Source organism: Meles meles, unplaced genomic scaffold, assembly GCF_922984935.1.
Source record: "Meles meles unplaced genomic scaffold, mMelMel3.1 paternal haplotype, whole genome shotgun sequence".
In the NCBI taxonomy this organism is placed as follows: Eukaryota; Metazoa; Chordata; class Mammalia; order Carnivora; family Mustelidae; genus Meles; species Meles meles.
The window spans coordinates 233,497-254,125 of NW_025721223.1; the positions used below are offsets into that span (position 1 = coordinate 233,497).

At 37.8% G+C, this 20,629-nt stretch overlaps 1 pseudogene; it reads left to right on the forward strand.

Annotated features, from left to right (window-relative positions):
* Positions 1 to 16,627: 16,627 nt before the first annotated feature.
* Positions 16,628 to 17,588, forward strand: LOC123936127 (annotated as a pseudogene).
* Positions 17,589 to 20,629: the final 3,041 nt, after the last annotated feature.

Consider the following 20,629-nt stretch of genomic DNA (forward strand, 5'->3'; position numbering starts at 1 on the left):
TTTTCTGGTGAAGTAGAATATCTTCTCTTGGGACAACTTTTTAATGAGGATTTTTTTCTTTTTTTTAATCTTTTTTTAAAGATTTTATTTATTTATTTGACAGACAGAGATCACAAGTAGGCAGAGAGGCAGAAAGAGAGAGAGGGGAATGCAGGTTCCCTGCTGAGCAGAGAGCCCAATGCAGGGCTTGATCCCAAACCCTGAGATCATGACCTGAGCCAAAAACACAGGCTTAACCCACTGAGCCACCCAGGCACCAATAATGAGGTTTTATTCTTTTTTTTTTAAGATTTTATTTATTTATTTGACAGAGAGAGAGATCACAAGTAGGCAGAGAGGCAGGCAGAGAGAGAGGAGGAAGCAGGCTCCCTGCGGAGCAGAGAGCCCGATGCAGGGCTCGATCCCAGGACCCTGAGATCATGACCTGAGCCGAAGGCAGTGGCTTAATCCATTGAGCCACCCAGGCGCCCCATGAGGTTTTATTCTTATTAGGATATATTGATTTGTATTTTTTATAGTACTGACTTATAATGGGAAGAATACTAAGTGTTTACCTAGATAATTTCACAATATATTAAATGACTCAATAGATCTACTTATCCTCAAGGAACAAATCCGTAGAGAATCCTGAAGATTAGAACAGCCTTAGAATCCTAAGGGAAGTGATATTGTACGCATTTTCTAGTGTCCAGTGGGGGGAAAAATTGGATGTTTTCTTTTAGATACCTTTGTGAGAATGTTCTGAGAATAAAAACAAGTTTGATGTACTGCTAATTAAGTTGGAGACAGAACTCCCACAAGGTTTATGAAATGAGGTCCAGAGTCACTATTTTAACACAGCATGAACTCGGCTGGCTTCCTTTTATGGGATTCATCATGTGTTCTTCCTCAAATCCAGTTCATATATAATCCTTATTTTGGAGTCACACACCAGCCTCAGGACCTGCCTCTGAGCAAATAGAAGTAAAAATGTGTTGATCTCTATCAATATCACATTAAATATGTGTATTTTTATTTCTTTTTTTAAAGATTTTATTTTTATTTATCTGACAGAGAAATCACAAGTAGGCAGAGAGGCAGACAGAGAGAGGGGGAGCAGGCTCCCAGCTGAGTGGAGAATCTGATGTGGGGCTTGATCCCAAGGACCCTGAGATGATGAACTGAGCTGAAGGCAGAGAATTAACCTACTGAGCCACACAGGCACACTTGTATTTTTATTTCTGAGAGAGAGTTGTTGGTGCCTCTTTGTTAGAATAGTCACCATCTACTGAAAAGAATTTTGGAAAGAAGAATATACAATAGAGGAGGACAAGATGGCGGAGAAGTAGGAGTAGGCACAATTTCAACCTGTCCCCTAATGTGAGCTGATTACTTACCAAAGAACTCTGACCACCCATGAAATCAACCTGAGATTATAATCATACACTTCTGGGGGCAGAACATGCCAGTGGGCAGATAAAGCGGAGTGGGAACATTGATAGGACTGATATTGGAAGATAAACAAAAGGGGGAGGGAGCTCCCAGAAGCAACCCATTGGAAAGTAATATCCAAAGACGAGAGTGCCCTGTGATTGGGGACCAGCATTAACTTGGAGTCTGGTTGAAAGAACTCAAAAAGAGCAAATGATCCTGGGGGTAAATTGTGGGAATTGGGCAGTTAGGGACAGGGGCTTAACCCTGCTGACTCAGGACAGCCACCACTGGAGCTGAGTCTGAGAGAGTGCAGTAAAGAAGCCAGGTCTTGTTCCCTGAGCCACCGGAGCACCTGAGAGCGTTTGGGTGGTGGTGCCCGTGAGGGTGAGGGAGCCTGGCCTGCCAGCAGAACCACATCATTTTGCACTGTGCATGGGCAACCAGAATCTGAGTCCTGCCCTACACCTTCCTCTGAGAGAGGTGGGTGCAGGCACAAGCCAGCCGGTGCTCTCTTGGACCAGAGAGACTGAGCACTCCCAGCCCAGGCCAGCATGAATATCTCAGTCTGCTTGGGACCTCTCTGGTGGTATGGAGCTGCTCAGACAGCCACAGCTAGTATTTCCCCTGGTTTTGGGTACAAGAAGGAGTTCCTGTGACCCCAGAGGTAGTGACTAGGAATGAGCTCTGCCAGTAGCAGAGGGGGAATTTATGTGCTCTGGAGCACCCAGAGGGGAACATACTGAGGCTTCCCTCTGAGAGGGAGGTCTGGGTGCAGTTTGCTTTCCTCCAAACCTCCAAAAACTACCAAAAGCCACCAGGGGGAGAGAAAACAAATGCACAAAACCCCCAAAAAACCTCCAGAGAACAAAGGATGAAAAACCGGTTTCCTCAGAGCACAGTCCCTTGATGGGGACAGGAGGACTTAACTCTAGTAAGACTCCCTGAAAACCACGTGGTAGGCCCCTCCCACAGAAAGCCAACACCCACCCCCGCCAAAAAAAAAGACAAGAGGACAACCAGCACTACTTCATAGATACAACTTTTATTTTTAATTTGTTCTCACTATTCTGGTTCTTCTCATATATCTATCTATCTATATGCATATAGATAGATAGATAATAGATAGATAGATGATAGATGATAGATAGATAGATAGATAGATAGATATAACTTTTTAACCTATTTACCATCACAATGAGATGTTCAGTACATCAAAATCCATAAAAATCTTTTAACCTGAACTTTTTGATACACATACCAGTGTTTTCCTTTTGCTTTTCTAGTTTTTAATTTTTTTTTACTTTGATTTATTTTAATTTTTTTAGTTCATATAGAGATGAGCTTCAAGGAAATCCCCTTTCTCTAAACAATGCTACCTCTACAGGAAAACCAATTTTAATCCCCCTTTACTTCAGGAAAGTTTAGTCTTTAAGAAAGATATTAAGATATATGCGGGAAAAATTAAAATTACCTTCCTTGCCCACACTGAGAATTTCTAACCATTCTCCCATCTTTTTCTTTTTCAGTGTTTCTGTGTAATTGTTTTTGTCCTTGTAGTATATACATCTTATGCTTGGGGTTCTTTTTGACAAGGTTCTTTTTCTGTTGTTGTTTATTTATTTGTTTTTATTTTCTCTTATCTACTTTTCTCAGTCTTTTTTTTGTCTGTTTTTGTTTATATATTTCATAAATCTTTAGGGCCCATTTGGGCTGGGCCTTCTCTTTTATTTTATCTTCTTTTTTTTCCCTCTCTCTTTCTATTTTCTTTCTTTTTGGTGGGGACTCTCCATTGCTCAGAAGTGGTCCAGTGTGCACCTTGCCTGCACCATGATTGATACATTCAGTTACACATCCATTCAGCCATCTCTCACCAAAATGACTAGGGGCAGGAATGCCCAACAGAAGAAAAATTCAGAGACTGCCCTTCTCCATCAGAGCTATTGAATATGAACATAGACAATATGTCAGAAAAGGAATTCAGGCTAACAATGATCCAGGCAATAGCTAGGTTAGAGAAAGCTTTTGATGACAAAATGGAACTGCTTAGGGCAGAAGTGAAAGACAAGAGGGATGATGTTAACAATGCTCTCAATGAGTTCCAATCTAATATAAATCCACTAAAAGCTAGGGTAACTGAGGCAAAAGAAAGAATTAGTGATCTGGAGGACAAATAGAGAAAAAGGATCAGGAGGAAGCCTGGAACAAACAGCTTAGAAGCCATGAAAACAAAATGAGGGAAATAAATGATGCCATGAAACATTCCAACGTCAGAATTATTGGAATCCCTGGGTGGGGGGGGGGAGAAAGAAAGCAGACTAGAAGATATAGTTGAACACGTTCTCCATGAAAATTTTCCCAATCTCACAAATGGAACCAACAGTCTTGTACTAGAGGCAGAAAGGGCTGCCCCCAAGATCATAGAATCTAAAAAGACCTTGAGACACCCGTTTGTGAAAATGATGATTCATAATTGTAGACAGGAACTCTTGAAAGCAGCTACGGTGAAGGTTCCTACATACAGAGGAAAGCCAATCAGAATTATGTCAGACCTGTCCACAGAAACCTGGCAAGCCAGAAAGGGCTGGAAAGACATATTCAGGGCAATAAATGGGAAGAACATGCAGCCAAGAATACTTTATCCAGCAAGACTGGCATTCAAAATAGATGGATAGATAAAAAGCTTCCAAGATTGGCAAGGTTTAAAAGAGTATGTGACTACCAAGGAACATACATTGAACATACCAAGGAACACAACATTGACTACCAAGGAAAAACTGCAGGAAATATTAAGGGGGGTTCTATAAAAGTGGAAAAAACTTAAGAATATCATTGAACAGAAATATATGGAGACAATCTATAGAAACAAAGACTTCACAGGTAACACAATGTCAATAAAACGTATCTCTCAATAAACACTTTCAACGTGAATGACCTATATGCACCCATAAAATGATACCAGGTTGCATATTGGATAAAATGACAGGACCCATCCATATGTTGTCTAAAAGAGACCCATTTTGAACGGAAGAACACATCCAGACTGAAAGTGAAGGGATGGAGAAGCATCTTTCATGCCAATGGACCTCAAAAGAAGGGTGGGGTAGTGATTCTTATATCAGATAAATTAGGTTTTAAACTAAAGACTATTCAGAGATACAGAAGAACACTACATAATTATTAAAAGGAATATCCACCAAGAAGATCTAACAATTGAAAATATTTATGCCCCCAATATGGGAACATAAGAAAACTGTTAATCAAGATAAAGAGTCATAATGATAGGAAAACATTAATAGTAGGAGATCTTAACATGCCATTCTCAGTAATAGACAGATCATCCAAGCAGAAACTCAATAAAGAAACAAGAGCAGGGGCGCCTGGGTGGCTCAGTGGATTAAGCCACTGCCTTCGGCTCAGGTCATGATCTCAGGGTCCTGGGATCGAGCCCCGCATCGGGCTCTCTGCTCAGCAGGGAGCCTGCTTCCCTCTCACTCTCTCTGCCTGCCTCTCTGCCTACTTGTGATCTCTCTCTGTGAAATAAATAAATAAAATCTTTAAAAAAAAAAAAAAAGAAACAAGAGCATTGAATGACACGTTGGACAAGTACAGATACAGAACATTCCACCCTAAAACAACAGAATATTCATTATTCATGAGTGCACATGGAACCTTCTCCAGAATAGAACACATACTGGGCCACAAATCAGGACTCAAATGATTACAAAAGACTGAGATTATACCCTGCATATTCTCAGAACACAGTGCTTTGAAACTGGAGATCAGCCACAAGAAAAAGTTCAGAAGGAATTCAAATACCTGGAAGATAAATACCACCTTGCTTAAGAATGCTTGGATCAACCAGGAAATCAAAGAAAAACTTAAAACAATTCATGGAAACCAATAAGAATAGACACTTCGGTCCAAAACCTATGGAATACAGCAAAGGTAGTCCTAAGGCAGAAATACATAGTCATCCAAGACTCCCTCAAAATACCTGAAAAATCCAGAATGCACCAGCTGTCTTCACATCTTAAACAACTGCAAAGTCAACAACAAATTAAGCCAACAGCACACACACAATGGAAATAATCAAGCTTAGAGCACAGATCAATGAGATAGAAACTAGAGGTACAAAAGAATGCATCAATGAAACTAGAAGCTGGTTTTCTGAAAGACTCAATAAGATCAATAAACCATTGGCCAAACTAATCCAAAAGAAAGGAGAAAAGGCCCAAATTAATAAAATTATGACTGAAAAGGGAGAGATCACAACAAACCAAAGGAAATAGAAATAATCATCAGAAATTATTATCAAAAGTTATATGCAAATAATTTAAGCAACATTGATTAAATTGATTCATTCCTGGAAAACTGTAAACTGCCAAAACTGAATCAGGAAGAAACTGTCAACTAGAATAGACTGATTACCAGCAACAAGATTGAAGCTACGAAAAATCAAGATCCAAGCACCTGCCAGATTCCCTGGGAATTTTACCAAGCTTTCAAAGAAGAAATAATACCTATTTTCCTGAAGCTGTTTAAAAAAAAAACTGAAGAAGAAGGCAAAATTCCAGACACTTTTTGTGAAGCCAGCATTACCCTTATCCCCAAACCAGGCAAACACCAAAAAGAAGAATTTCAGACCAATATCCATGATGAATATGGATGCTAAGATTCTCAACAAGATCCTACCAAATAGGATCCACAAGTACATTTAAAACATAATCCACTATGACTAGGTGGGATTCATCCCTGAGTTTCAAGGATGGTTCAACATTTGCAAATCAATCAATATGATAGAACAAATCAATAAGAGAAGAGAGAAGAATCACATGGTCTTCTCAATTGATGCAGAAAAAGCACTTGACAAAATCCAGCATCCATTACTGATTAAAACACTTCAAAGTATAGGGATAGAGGGAACATTCTTCAACTTCATAAAATCTATCTATTAAACACCCACAGCAAATATCATCCTCAATGGGAAAAGCTCACAATCTTCTTGCTGAAATCAGAAACACAACAAGGATGTCATCTCGAACCACTCTTGTTCATCATAGTATTAGAAGTCCTAGCAACAGCAATTGGACAACAAAGAGAAATAAAATGTATTCAAATTGACAATGAAGAAGTCAAACTCTCTCTTCCCAGGTGACATGATATTTTATATGGAAAACCCAAAAGACTCCACCCCCAAACTACTAGAACTCATACAGTAATTCAGTAATATGGATGGATACAAAGTCAATGTACATAAATCAGTTGCTTTCTTATACACTAACAATATAAATACAAAAAGGGACATTAGAGAATAGATTCCATTTACTATAGCACCAAGAACCATAAGATTCCTAGGAATAAACCTAACCAAAGTGGTAAAGGTTCTGTACTCGAGAAACTATAGACAAAAGGTTGATATCCAGGATCTATAAAGAACTCCTCAAACTCAACACACACAAAACATAATCATATCAAAAAATGGGCAGAAGATATGAACAGACACTTCTCCAATGAAGACATACAAATGGCTATCAGACACATGGAAAAATGTTCATCATCACGAGCCATCAGGGAGATTCAAATCAAAACCACATAGAGATACCACCTGACACCAGTTAGAATGGCCAAAATTCACAAGACAGTAAACAATGTGTGTTGGAGAAGATGTGGAGAAAGCGGAACCCTCTTACACTGTTCGTGGGAATGCACGTTGGTGCATCCACTTTGGAAAACAGTGTGGAGATTCCTCAAGAAATTAAAAATAGAGCTTCCCTATGACCCTGCAATTTCACTACTGTGTATTAACCCCAAAGATACAGATGTAGTGAAAAAAAGGGCCATCTGTAACCCAATGTTCATAGCAATAATGGCCACAGTGGCCAAACTGTGGAAAGAACCAAGATACCTTCAACACACAAATGGATAAGAAAAATGCAGGCCATATACAATATGGAGTATTATGCCTCCATCAGAACGGATGAATACCCAACTTTTGTAGCAATATGGATTAGACTGGAAGAGATTATGCTGAGTGAAATAAGTCAAGCAGAGAGAGTCAATTATCATGTGGTTTTACTTATTTGTGGAGCATAAGAAATAACACAGAGGACATGGGGAGATGGAGAGGCGAAGGGAGTTGAGGGAACTTGGAGGGAGAGATGAACCATGAGAGACTATGGACTCTGAAAAACAACCAGAGGGTTTTGAAGGGGCGGGGGTGTGGGAGGTTGAGGAACCAGGTGGTGGGTAATAGGGAGGGCAATTACTGCATGGAGCACTGGGTGTGATGCATAAACAATGAATTCTGGTACACTGAAAAGAAATTTAAAAAATAAAAAATCAATTAATTAATTTAAAAAAAAAAAAGAATATACAGTTGTTAGGGTCTTCTTAGCCAGAGCAATTTCATCCGGTTAAACAGTGATTTTGTTGTTTATGCAGTAAAGCTTAAACTGAACGTGCCTCCCCTCCCCCCAGCCCAGGGGACTTAAAAGCAAGTCTGGGGAACCAGTCCCAGGTGACAAAGCCCAAATACAAGGGCGGGTCAGGCCAGATCGAGACATCCAATCAGTGAGGTGCGCATACTGTCTCCCTAGCTACCAAGGGGTGTGGGCCCTGCCTTTTGGGTGCCAATTCTGACCAAGGTGACAGGGTAGTTTAAATATCTACTATAGGATAAGCTACAATTCAATTGGCCACCCATGTGTGACCTAGCATGACTATGCAGTTTTCTCTGTGTGTTGCAATCACATTGGCCACTTGTGTGGCCAGGCTCAACCACATGGCCTTTGCCCTTTAAAGTTAGTTGGCTAGGCAGAGAGGGGTCATCCTCTCTGTAAGAGGTGACCCTGGCCAGTAAGCTTGATTCTTGATGCTTGGCATGAAATCAAGCTTTCCTTGACCTTTGCTTTGTATCAGTCTTTCTCCTTTGATTATGGACCTAACACAATTAAAAAAGTTTGGTTGGACTTGAATAAACTTTATCAACTTGCTAGAACAATCACCTAAGGTTAGTCATTTCTTGGGGTTTTATAATTATTATAAACATTCTATATCATGTGGAATTCCAATTATTAGGCACAGATCACTAATTTGGGATTTGGGGATAGGGGTAAACATATGTTAATTGCTGCAACAATAAGTCAACTTGAACTTAATTTCAGCCTCTCTTCTAAGTAGCTCTAGATTTACCAAAATAAAAACTATTTCCACATTTTATCTGTTAGAACATTATCAGATATAAAGTCACAAAAGAAGAAAGAAAAAGAAAAACAAGCAGACTTTATATCCTTTCAATGCTATATTTTATAGCATAGCAGGAAATGAATCATGTGAGGTCACCTTGACAGTAAAAATAAACCTTGGTCCATAGTTCTGGTGTTTCCATTGTCTAATTATTTTTCTTTTCTTTTTTATTTTAATTTATTTTCAGCGTAAAAATATTCATTGTTTTTGCACCACACACAGTGCTCCATGCAGTACGTGCCCTCCCTATTACCCACCACCTGGTTCCTCAACATCCCACTCCCCACCCCATCAAAACCCTCTGGTTGTTTTTCAGAGTCCATAATCTCTCATGGTTCATCTCCCCTTCCAGTTTCCCTCAACTCCCTTCTCCTCTCCATCTCCCCATGTCCTCCATGTTCTTTGATATGCTCCACAAATAAGTGAGACCATATGATACTTGACTCTCTCTGCTTGACTTATTTTGCTCAGCATAATATCTTACAGTTCCGTTCATGTTGCTACAAAACTTGGGTATTCATCCTTTCTGATGGAGGCATAATACTCCATCGTGTATATGAACCACATCTTCCTTATCCATTCATCCGTTGAAGAGCATCTTGGTTCTTTCCACAGTTTGTCGACTGTGGCCATTACTGCAATAAACATTGGGGTACAGATGGCTCTTCTTTTCACTATATCTGTATCTTTGGGGTAAATACCCAGCAGTGCAATTGCAGGGTCATAGGGAAGCTCTATTTGTAATTTCTTTCTTTTTTTTTTAAAGATTTTATTTATTTATTTGACAGACAGATATCACAAGTAGGCAGAGAGGCAGGCAGAGAGAGAGGAGGAAGCAGGCTACCCATGGAGCAGAGAGCCCGATGTGGGGCTCGATCCCAGGACCCTGGGATCATGACCTGAGCCGAAGGCAGAGGATTTAACCCACTGAGCCACCCAGGCGCCCCTCTATTTGTAATTTCTTGAGGAATCTCCACACTGTTCTCCAAAGTGGCTGTACCTACTTGCATTCCCACCAACAGTGTAAGAGGGTTCTCCTTTCTCCACATCCTCTCCAACACACGTTGTTTCCTGTCTTGCTAATTTTGGCCATTCTAACTGGTGTAAGGTAGTACCTCAATGTGGTTATAATTTGAATCTCCGTGATGGCTAGTGATGATGAACATTTTTTCATGTGTCTGGTAGCCATTTGTATGTTCTCCTTAGAGAAAGGTCTGTTCATGTCTTCTGCCCATTTGTTGATAGGATTATCTGTTTTGTGTGTGTTGAGTTTGAGGAGTTCTTTATAGATCCTGGATAACAACCTTTTGTCTGTACTGTCATTTGCAAATATCTTCTCCCATTCCGTGGGTTGCCTTTTTGTTTTGTTGACTGTTTCCTTTGCTGTGCAGAAGGTTTTGATCTTGATGAAGTCCCAAGAGTTCATTTTTGCTTTTGTTTCCTTTGCCTTTGGAGAAATATCTTGAAAGAAGTTGCTGTGGCTGATATAGAAAAGGTTACTGCCTATGTTCTCCTCTAGGATTCTTTTTTTTTTTTTTTTTTTTTTTTTTTTTTTTTTTTTTAAGATTTTATTTATTTATTTGACAGAGAGAAATCACAAGTAGGCAGAGAGGCAGGCAGAGAGAGTGAGAAGGAAGCAGGCTCCCCGCCAAGCAGAGAGCCCGACGCGGGACTCGATCCCAGGATCCCGAGACCATGACCCGAGCCGAAGGCAGCAGCTTAAACCACTGAGCCACCCAGGCGCCCGGATTCCTTCTCACGTTGAGGTCTTTTATCCATTTCGAGTTTAACTTTGTGTATGGTGTAAGAGAATGTGCGAGTTTCATTCTCCTACATATAGCTGTCCAATTTCCCAGCACCATTTATTGAAGAGACTGTCTTTATTCCATTGTATATTTTTTTCCTGTCGTGTCGAAGATTATTTGACCATAGAGTTGAGGGTCCAAATCTGGGCTCTCCACTCTTTTCCATTGGTCTATGTGTCTGTTTTTATGCCAGTACCATACTGTCTTGGTGATCACAGCTTTGTAGTGAAATTTGAAATCTGGTAACATGTTGCAGCCAGTTTTGTTTTTGTTTTTCAACATTCCCTTAGCAATTCAGGGTCTCTTCTGATTCCATACAAATTTTAGGATTATTTGCTCCAGCTCTATGAAAAATACTTGTGGAATTTTGATTGGAATGGCATTAAAAGTATAGATTGCTCTAGGCAGTATAGACATTTTAACAATGTTTATTCTTCCAATCCAAGAGCATGGAATGGTCTTCCATCTTTTTGTGTCTTCTTCAGTTTCTTTCATGAGTGTTCTGTAGTTCCTCGAGTACAGGTCCTTTACCTCTTTGTTTAGGTTTATTCCCAGGTATCTTATGGTTCTTGGTGCGATAGTAAATGGAATTGATTCTCTAATTTCCCTTTCTGTGTTTTCATTGTTAGTGTATAAGAAAGCCACTGATTTTTGTACATTGACTTTGCAACATAGTATTAGAAGTCCTAGCAATGGCAATCAGACAACAAAGAGAAATAAAAGGTATCCAAATTGGCAATGAAGAAGTCAAACTCTCTCTCTTCACAGATGACATGATTCTTTATAGGGATAACCCCAAAGACTCCACCACCAAACTACTAGAACTCATACAGCAATTCAGTAATGTGGCAGGATACAAAGTCAATGGACAGAAATCAGTGGCTTTCTTATGCACTAACAATAATTATTTTTCTTGAAAATAGAATGAAACAGGGAATCATGATGATGAAGTTCTAGTATATAGGTGAGGTTTGGTGGCGTGTGGTCCAGAGCCACTGACCAAGAAAGAATCATTGAGACATCTTTGGTGCAAAATAGTGGTTTATTAAAACACAGGGACAGGATCCATGGGAAGGAAGAGCTGCTGCCCTGGGGTTGATTAGGGGTGGCAGTTCATGTACCCTGGAGTTGGGGGTTTTAATAGAACATTCATATGCTAAAGAGGGCCTACAAGATACCAGATACCAGAGGCCTTGCCATTGCCAAGGTTGTTTTGCGCTCTAGCAAGGTATTAACATTAAGATGGGTGGGATATTCCTAAAGAATGTCTTAATATGTCCCACCCAGGAGTGGGGGGGGGCGAGGAGGTTGCAAGGTGTCAGCCTTCTGTTTTGTCCTCAGCCAGCCTTCTGTTCCCTCATCAATGACAAAGCACAAACTATGGACTCAGTATATGTCACATACTTGGGCAGATCTATGAAAATTTCATCAACTTCCTTATCAGAAAAGTAGAAATAATAATATTTTCTTCTTAGAGTTGTGGTTTATTCATTATCATTTAGTAGTAACTTTTATGTTCCAGGAATGATTCTAAACATAAACTCAGCATCAAGGTAAATAAGACATTATCATAGCACTCAAGAAACTTGTGGGCTAGAGGTGGAGAAAGTTGAATGAGTAGAAACTAAATTCAAAGAGGTGAGAATAATGAAACATCACAAACGACTTCCTGAAAGCTGTTGATTTATAAATTTTAAGTAACTAATGATTCCTTACACTGGCACAATCATGAGTATCTTATCAACATTTCTGCAGCATCCCCGATTTTATTCTGGACTCACTTCAGTGATGCATCGATATGCACTATCCCCTTCCTGCTCTTCCAATGTCACTATTTACATCTTTGTTGCTTCTAACCAGCCTATAGCACGCTTTACTTTGGTTGGACTTTGATTCTCCACTTTATTATCTTTAACATTTGAATTGTCCTGCTCATCTTGGGTCCTTTTGAACAGGATTTATGAAGAGAAAATCATCCCTGAGCTCCAATGGCATTTTAGAAGCAGCAGAGACCAGCTGTAGAGCTGACTATACCCTGGTTTGAGAGGTGAATCTCTCCTTAACAGTTGTATGGAAAATTACCTGGCCCCACTTCTGAAAAATGGAGATGATACTAATATTATACAGCTATTTCTTTAATTAGTATTTATGAAATTCTTAGTAAGTTTACTTAATGTTTGGTAAGTAAAACCTCACCATTTACTTTCCTGGGTCTGTTGGTACAAATATCACCTTATTTGGTAAGAGGTTGAATTGGGTAACTTCTACAGTCTCTATAAATATTCTATGTCCCATCCCATCATGCCCTTATTAGGTATCCTGGGGCACAAGCCTCCTGGGTCTCATTCTGCTGAATGAAATAATGAGAAGAGGCTCTTTTTACCATGCCCTCATTAATTTAACTCCAGTAGAGATTAAGATGAGTTGGAGAGGAGCTCAGCTTTTGATTAGATCAGGGGAATATTTTAAAAACGTTATACACCAAAAGCAACCAGGTGACAACTATCTCAAGATTCTGTGGAAAGAACATGAAGGCCACTGATACTAAAAGTAGCATATCCTGGTTTTCAATTTCTGAGTTAGTTGCTGACAAATTTAAAGTGTTAGAGGTTGGGTATGTGGGCACAGCAGTGAAAACATTGACAGAACTTCAGTTAAGAGCCTATCCATTTCATTCTTTTTTCTCCCTCTCGTTAGCAGTGTTATTGCATTATTCCTTCATCTTTAATGTGCGACAACCTCATGTTTTATTTTGACTATGACATAAAATGACCAAAATAAATTAATCTCAATTAAAAAGCCATTGATCCAAACCCGGTGGCTTTGTTTGTTTTATATATGCTAATGACAAATGTCCATTAGTTTCAATAACAGTTTCTAGTTTTAAAGGAGTTTGTAAACTAAAAATATCATATCTACTGTTTTTGGAAGTGGAATTTGCATTCCAGGATCTAGTCCAATTCCGTTGCTAAACTTGGAAAAATGTTGTTGGTTAGTATGGACCTGATGAAGTCATAACTCTTACTCATTTTGAGGTTGTGAGTGTATGAATTTATGTAGCTAAACACTGTCCCCACCGCTCTTCCTAGAAGGTTCACATTTCTCGGTAAACAAGGTATAAATAGATCAAAAAGAGTAGTCAAAATTTTTCAGATTTTTAATTCTGATCCTCTTAATTTTTGTGACATTGAGAACATCTTTTGTATTCTTGAAAGTAATTTACTGTCATACATATTAGAATAAACATCCTTCTCATGGATGAAACTTTGTGACAAAGCCATAAAGATATCTTGTTAAAACAAAAAAATCAATTAATTAATTGTTAATTAATAAAATAATAGTTAATTGATTGTTAATTCAATTATTTGTTAGCTCACATAAATAATTAATGGCAATTAACTAGTGTGATCTATGTCTTAGAGCCTCTAAAGTGGCCCACATGTAAAGTTTTCATAGTATTAATATTTGTTATGTATTGATAATATCATATAAGACTAAACTGGCACTGAAAAGAAATAAAAAGGAATAAAAAGAAATTAGAAAAAAGAATAAAACTGGGCATTATTTTAGTTGACATTTTTTCTCCTTCCATTTCCTTTCGTTTCTTTTTTTAAAACATTACTTCTTCCCCTTATTATTCCACAACCATTAATCCATTTCCACTTCCTTCTCTTTATTCTATAAATCCTTAGACTCTAACTCCCTTTTTCATGAATTATTTTTGGTCTAAAGTTGGGCCATGTCTGACAGCTGGCAAACACGTATCGAGTGTCAAAATTAACAAAGTAAAGAAATATTTCATTTTGATGAGTTTTCTTTGCAAAAGTGAATGCTAGCATGGCTGTAATAATCTTGAACCATCTACATTTCAACACTAACTAATAAACTCATCCAGTTTATGATCCATCCTATAAAATTCTATTCAAGGATCACTTCATAAGAATTATAAAATGTATATATTAGTTACTTCTTCATTACAAATATTGAAGTTCAAGAGAACTGTTTATTTATTTATTTTTGTTTATTTATTTATTATGTATTTTTAAGTATTTAGGGGTTTTTGTTTGTTTGTTTTTGTTTTTGAGAGAGAGCAAGGATACTGGGGTGAGGGGGCAGAAGGAGAGTCTTCGAGGATTCCTGCTTAGCATGGAGCCTAATGTAGAGCATGATCTTATGAATCATAAGATTATCATTTGAGCTATAACCAAGAGTCAGATGCTTACCAAATGAGCCACCCAAGCACACCTGGAACAAAATATTTAATAAGATGGTTAACTCTGAATGTGCCACTGGTAGGACAGTTTAATATGCATTGTCAAAATTTAGAAGAAAATATCAAATTTTGATTTGGCAGAGGATGGGCAGAGTTTTGAGAAAGCTTCAGAGAGATGCTAACATGTGATCAGTAAATTAAATAATTGGAAAGGTTTAATATAGGTCATGTTAAAGAAAGTTTAGCTTAAATGGAAGTGAAACTGTGCAAGTACCTGCATGGAAATGAAAAACATTGTGACCTTTTAGATGATTGTAGTTTAAGTTGTTGTAAGGAAAAAAATGAAAGTTTGTTATAAATAAAAGAAAGAAAGAACCAGAAAGAAAGAAAGAAAGAATGAAAGAAAGAAAGAAAGAAAGAAAGAAAGAAGAAAGAGCAAGCAAGCCAGGTAAACTAGTCATAAATTCGTTGAGTATTTGCATACCAATATAAGTATTGTTAAACAATCCCCTAGTTCATGGAGAACATTTCAAAAATTGCCCCAGAAAGTGATTTGGTCTTGATGTGTTTTTAGATGGGAATGATTTGAAAGGGGAAAAAAAAAAAGTCTAGAAAGTAAGGAGAATGGGTATTGAAAACTTAGAATTGAGTGAAATAATAGGTTTAGAAAGGAGATATGTGTCTTAGAGATACTGAGAGTTTAGTATGCCTGTTCGAATAACTGATTAAACATAGAAAACAAAGAAATCAAAAGTGGCCTCAAGGGTTAAGCTTGAATGTTTGTGGTAACGAAATGGAAATGGCGGAAATAATATAATGTAAGAGATGGGAGCTAATATCAGTTTTGGCATGATAAATTGGAAGTGTTGTCAGGATAGCTGATGAAAGTGTTTAAGAAGTTGGAAACACAGAAATGAGCTCAGAATATGTCAGATTGATGCGTTATTCTAGAAGCTTGAATCCCTTAAGATCAAGATAAATGTAATTCATGAAATTATACTAAATTCTGTCCTTAGAAGGGTATTGTGATTCTTCCTTTGCTGTTGCTGTTTTGAAATTCTTAATAACTTTGAACTAAGGGGTCCCAAATTTTCATTTTGTCATGCAAAGTATGTAGTTTGTTCTGAAATGGCTATAAAAGATTGACAAAGGAGATAAATTACACAGAGCAGAGAATGATCTAACAAAACACTTGGGGAAATGGTTTCTTTGACAAGTCAAAAACTAAAGTGAGGCCAAAAAATTATGGAGACTCATTGTCTTAGGAAATTTGAAAAAAAAATGAGTTTTAAATTCTTTGGTGAGGGGGCGCCTGGGTGGCTCAGTGGGTTAAGCCGCTGCCTTCGGCTCAGGTCATGATCTCAGGGTCCTGGGATCGAGTCCCGCATTGGGCTCTCTGCTTGGCGGAGAGTCTGCTTCCCTTCCTCTCTCTCTGCCTGCCTCTCTTATGATTTCTCTCTGTCAAATAAATAAATAAAATCTTAAAAAAAAATTCTTTGGTGAGTACTACAATTATATAAATATGGAACAATTTTTACATAACAGAGTGAAATAATTACATTAATATTTAGCAAATAAGAAGTTTACTACATTCAAACTTCAAGATTTTTAACTTGATAGCGTGTTTTTTATTAAAAGACAAAATAAAGAATAAAGAAAAAAATAACATCTAGATGGGAGTGATGTGTATGGTAATGTATTTGGGGAAAAACACAGACATCCCATGCTTTCTTTAAGTGTGCCACTCTCCCCAAATTTCCATATGTTCCCAACTTTCTAGTTTCCCAAGATATTTTAAATGCTATTTGGGTCTGTCAAGATGTTGCAGAAAGAATGGATAGGAAAAAATAAATCAAGCCTAAAATAAGAGGTTCATAACAAGACATCAAATTTAATGGATGGCCCATACTTTCCTCTTCTACACATCAGTTGTCACCAATGAAGGCGAGATATGGTAAACATAGATGATGCATCCACTACAGATTTCATCTTCTTGGGACTCTTCCCTGAGTTCCAATATGCCAGCCTCCTGGTCTACCTCATCCTTCTGGTCTACGTTATTACCCTCACAGGAAACTCTATCTTCATCTTTCTGATCTGGGTGGACTCCTACCTCCACACTCCCATAAGCTTCTTGTTCCACCAACTTTCCATGTTTGATTTGTTCTATATTTCCATCTTTGTTCCTTAAAATGGTCATTGACCATTCCTTGGGAAAGCACAGCATCTCTCTCATTGGCTGTGGAGTCCAAATGTCCTTCTGCCTGACTTTAGGTGGCACTGAGTATTTCCTCCTAACTTTTATGCCCTATGACCAATTTGTGGCTGTCTGTAACCCCCTTCACTACACAATCATCACAAACCCTAAAGTCTGCTTGCTAAGGGCAGTGGCATCATGAGCTGCTCAAAATTCACTCATTCAAACCATCTACACCATGCATTTTCCTGTCTATGTTCTGAAGAAAATAAATCACTTCTTCTGTGAGATACCAGCCATCCTGATGCTATCCTGTGAGGACACTTCAGATTATGAGATGGTGTTGTTCATGCTAAGTATTATATTTATACTCACACCCTTTAGCTTAATAGTGACTTATATTCGAATTGTCCTCATTGTTCTTAAATGAAACTCTCCTGAGGGGAGGAAAAAAATTCCTGTCCACGTGCTCTTCTCACTTTATTGTAGTGAGTCTCTACCTGGGACTAGCAATAGTGATGTAGATGACACTTGGCTCTTCCCGCACCCCAGTACTAGATCAAGTCTCTCCATGATCTATACTATCCTCACACCCATGCTGAACCCTTTAACTTATAGCCTTAGAAACAAGGAGGTTGTGGGGGCTATAAAGAAGGCCCTGCGAAAGTACCTAATATCAAAATGGTTTAAGAAATACCACTGTCATACCCAGTAGTGCAATTGCTGGGTCATAGGGTAGTTCTGGCGATTCACAGACCTGTACCCCTGGGGATAAAAATACATTATATGTTTATTAAAAAAAAATTTGGAAGGGGAAGTGAACCATAAGAGACTATGAACTCTGGAAAACAACCTGAGGGTTTTGAAGGGTCAGGGGTGGGAGGTTGGGGGAACAGGTGGTGGGTAATGGGGAGGGCACGTTTTGCATGGAGCACTGGGTGTTGTGCAAAAAGAATGAATACTGTTACACTGAAAAAATAAATAAAATGGGGAAAATATATATATATGTATATAAAAAAATAAAAATAAAAAAAGAAGAAATACCACTGTCATACTTCATATTTAAAACCAGTTCTGGAATGGAAACCAAATTCCTTGGCTTGACGTTTACTTCAGCTATGGAGAATGTTTATTTAGAGACATAGATTATTTTAAAATGGTCAATCAGGGGCGCCTGGGTGGCTCAGTGGGTTAAGCCGCTGCCTTCAGCTCAGGTCATGATCTCAGGGTCCTGGGATCGAGTCCCACATCGGGCTCTCTGCTCAGCGGAGAGCCTGCTTCCCTTCCTCTCTCTCTGCCTGCCTCTCTTGTGATTTCTCTCTGTCAAATAAATAAATAAAATCTTTAAAAAAATAAAAAAAATAAAATGGTCAATCAATTGTCAAACAACTTATTCTTTTTGAAACAAAGCAATTGAGTCTAGTAAAGAGTTGCTTTAATAGAAATAATTGAATAAAAGGGCTTTGGTAACAAATAGATGGAAGTATACATATTTTCTTAAGTCATCCACAAAGGTGGACAAACAATATTGTCATACTTTACCATCAAAGAAACAGAGAAGAAAGTGAATGCTTCTAAATTTTGACTGAGCATCAGCCTTATCTGAGAGTAGAAAAGTGGAGAAACAAATACATCCATTTTCTCCATGAAGTACTGTTTTATCCAGGTTGATGTTTCCTGTATAAAATTACATTGAAACCCATTATTGAAATAAAATTGACAGGCAGTGCAGTATTATGGTCAGTTGAGCAGGTCAACAACATATTGACATTTCTATATAATATTCAGTGTTCACTGTGATAAGTGTAGTCACCATGCAATCTTATTACAATATTATTGACTACATTCCCTACATTGTTGTTTTTTTTTTTAATCTCCATGACTTAGTAATTTTCTAACTTGAAATTTTGTAGCTATTAATCATTATGATCTATTTTGTTCAACTTCCACCACCAGCCCATTGGAAACCACCGGTTTGTTCTCTCTGTTTAAAAGAATGTGTTTTTGTTTGTTTGCTTTAGATTCCATATATAAGTGAAATCATATGGTGTCTGTATTTGTCTGATTTGTTTTGCATAGCATAACACCTTCTAGGTCCATCTACATCATTACAAATAACAAAACCTCATTATTTCCTATGGCTGAGTAATATTGCAGCACACATACACACACACACACACACATACACACACACACACCACATTATCAATCATCATGGGACACTGGACTTGCATCCACATATATTGATTGTTATAGATAATGCAGCAGTAAATATAACGGTGTATTTTTTCAAATTATTGTTTTCATTTTCTGTGAGTAAATACCAATGAATGGAATTATTGGATCATATGATATTACTAATTTTAATTTAGGAGGACCCTCCATACTGTTTTGCACATGATTTCACTTATTTGAATTCTCACCAATAGTGTACAATGGTTCCCTTTTCTCCATATTCTTGTCAACATTTATTATTTCTTGTCGTTTGCTTAGTAGTCATTCTGACTGGTGTGAAGTGGTATTACATTGTAGTCTTTATTCACATTTCCATTATGAATAGAGAAGTTGAGCATCTTTTCATATGCTTGAGTCTCATCTGTATATATTCTTTGGACAAATGTCTTCTTGGGTTCTTTAACCATTTTTAAATTGGATATTTTGCTTTATAATGTCAAATTGTGTATATTCTTTATTTATCCTAGATGTTAGATATATCATTTACAAATATCTTCTCCCATTCATTACAATGTTGTTGTTGTTTGTTTGTTTTTAATTTTGCTGATGATTTCTGTTGCTGTACAAAGCTATTTTTGTTGTAGTTGTTATTGTTATTTTGGTGATGTCCCAGTATTTCATTTTTAAAATTTTTTCTCTTGTCTGAGAAAACATATCCATAAATATGTTGTTAAGGCCAATGTCCAAGTGATTACTGCCTGTTTTTGACTTGGAATTACATGGTTCTAGGTCTCACATTTAGGTCTTTAACTAATTTTGAGTTTATTTTTATGTATGATGTAAGAAAGTGATCTAGTTTCATCATTTTCCATTTGACTATCTAGTTTCTTAAACACTATTTTTTAAGTCTGTTTACTAAACCTCCAGGGAAGATGTTAGATTAGGAGAAACTCACATCTTCCCATGGATACAACTAGATAACATTAAGAGCAGTTTAAATAATTCAAAAAACAAAAACAAAAACTAAAGACTGGCAGACCAAACTCTCCTAAATATAAAGAAGAGATCACATTGAAGAGGGTAGAAAGGACAGAGATATACTCAGGATCTAAACATATCCACAAGAATGTCTGTGAGATAGAGGGACAGAATGGACAGGGAGAGGGTAGAGAAACAGACTATCAAAACAGGAAGCCCAGAAAGGAAAGATTAATCTCCCATATCAATTGGTTTTGAAAATCAGAGACACTGAAACCCATGAGTTCCTATAATCATACGGTCATAACTTAGAATTTCAAAAATTAGTGGGCTTTGTTAAAGGAGAGCTGGGAGTGCAATAAGAAACTGATTCCTTGCCCTTAAAGAGACATCACAAAAAACAATCCTGTAGAGACACAGCATAAAAGCTGTATTTTGAAATACACCTTCAGTGTACAGGAGGGAGATATGTTTACTAATCTCAGAGTGTGCTGGAGGGGCAGGGATCTTTGGGAAACTTCTCTGTGAACAGAGGAGCTGGGGTTCAATTTTCACCAATCCCAGTCAAAACACAAGATCACCTGGAATCAACATGGCACATAT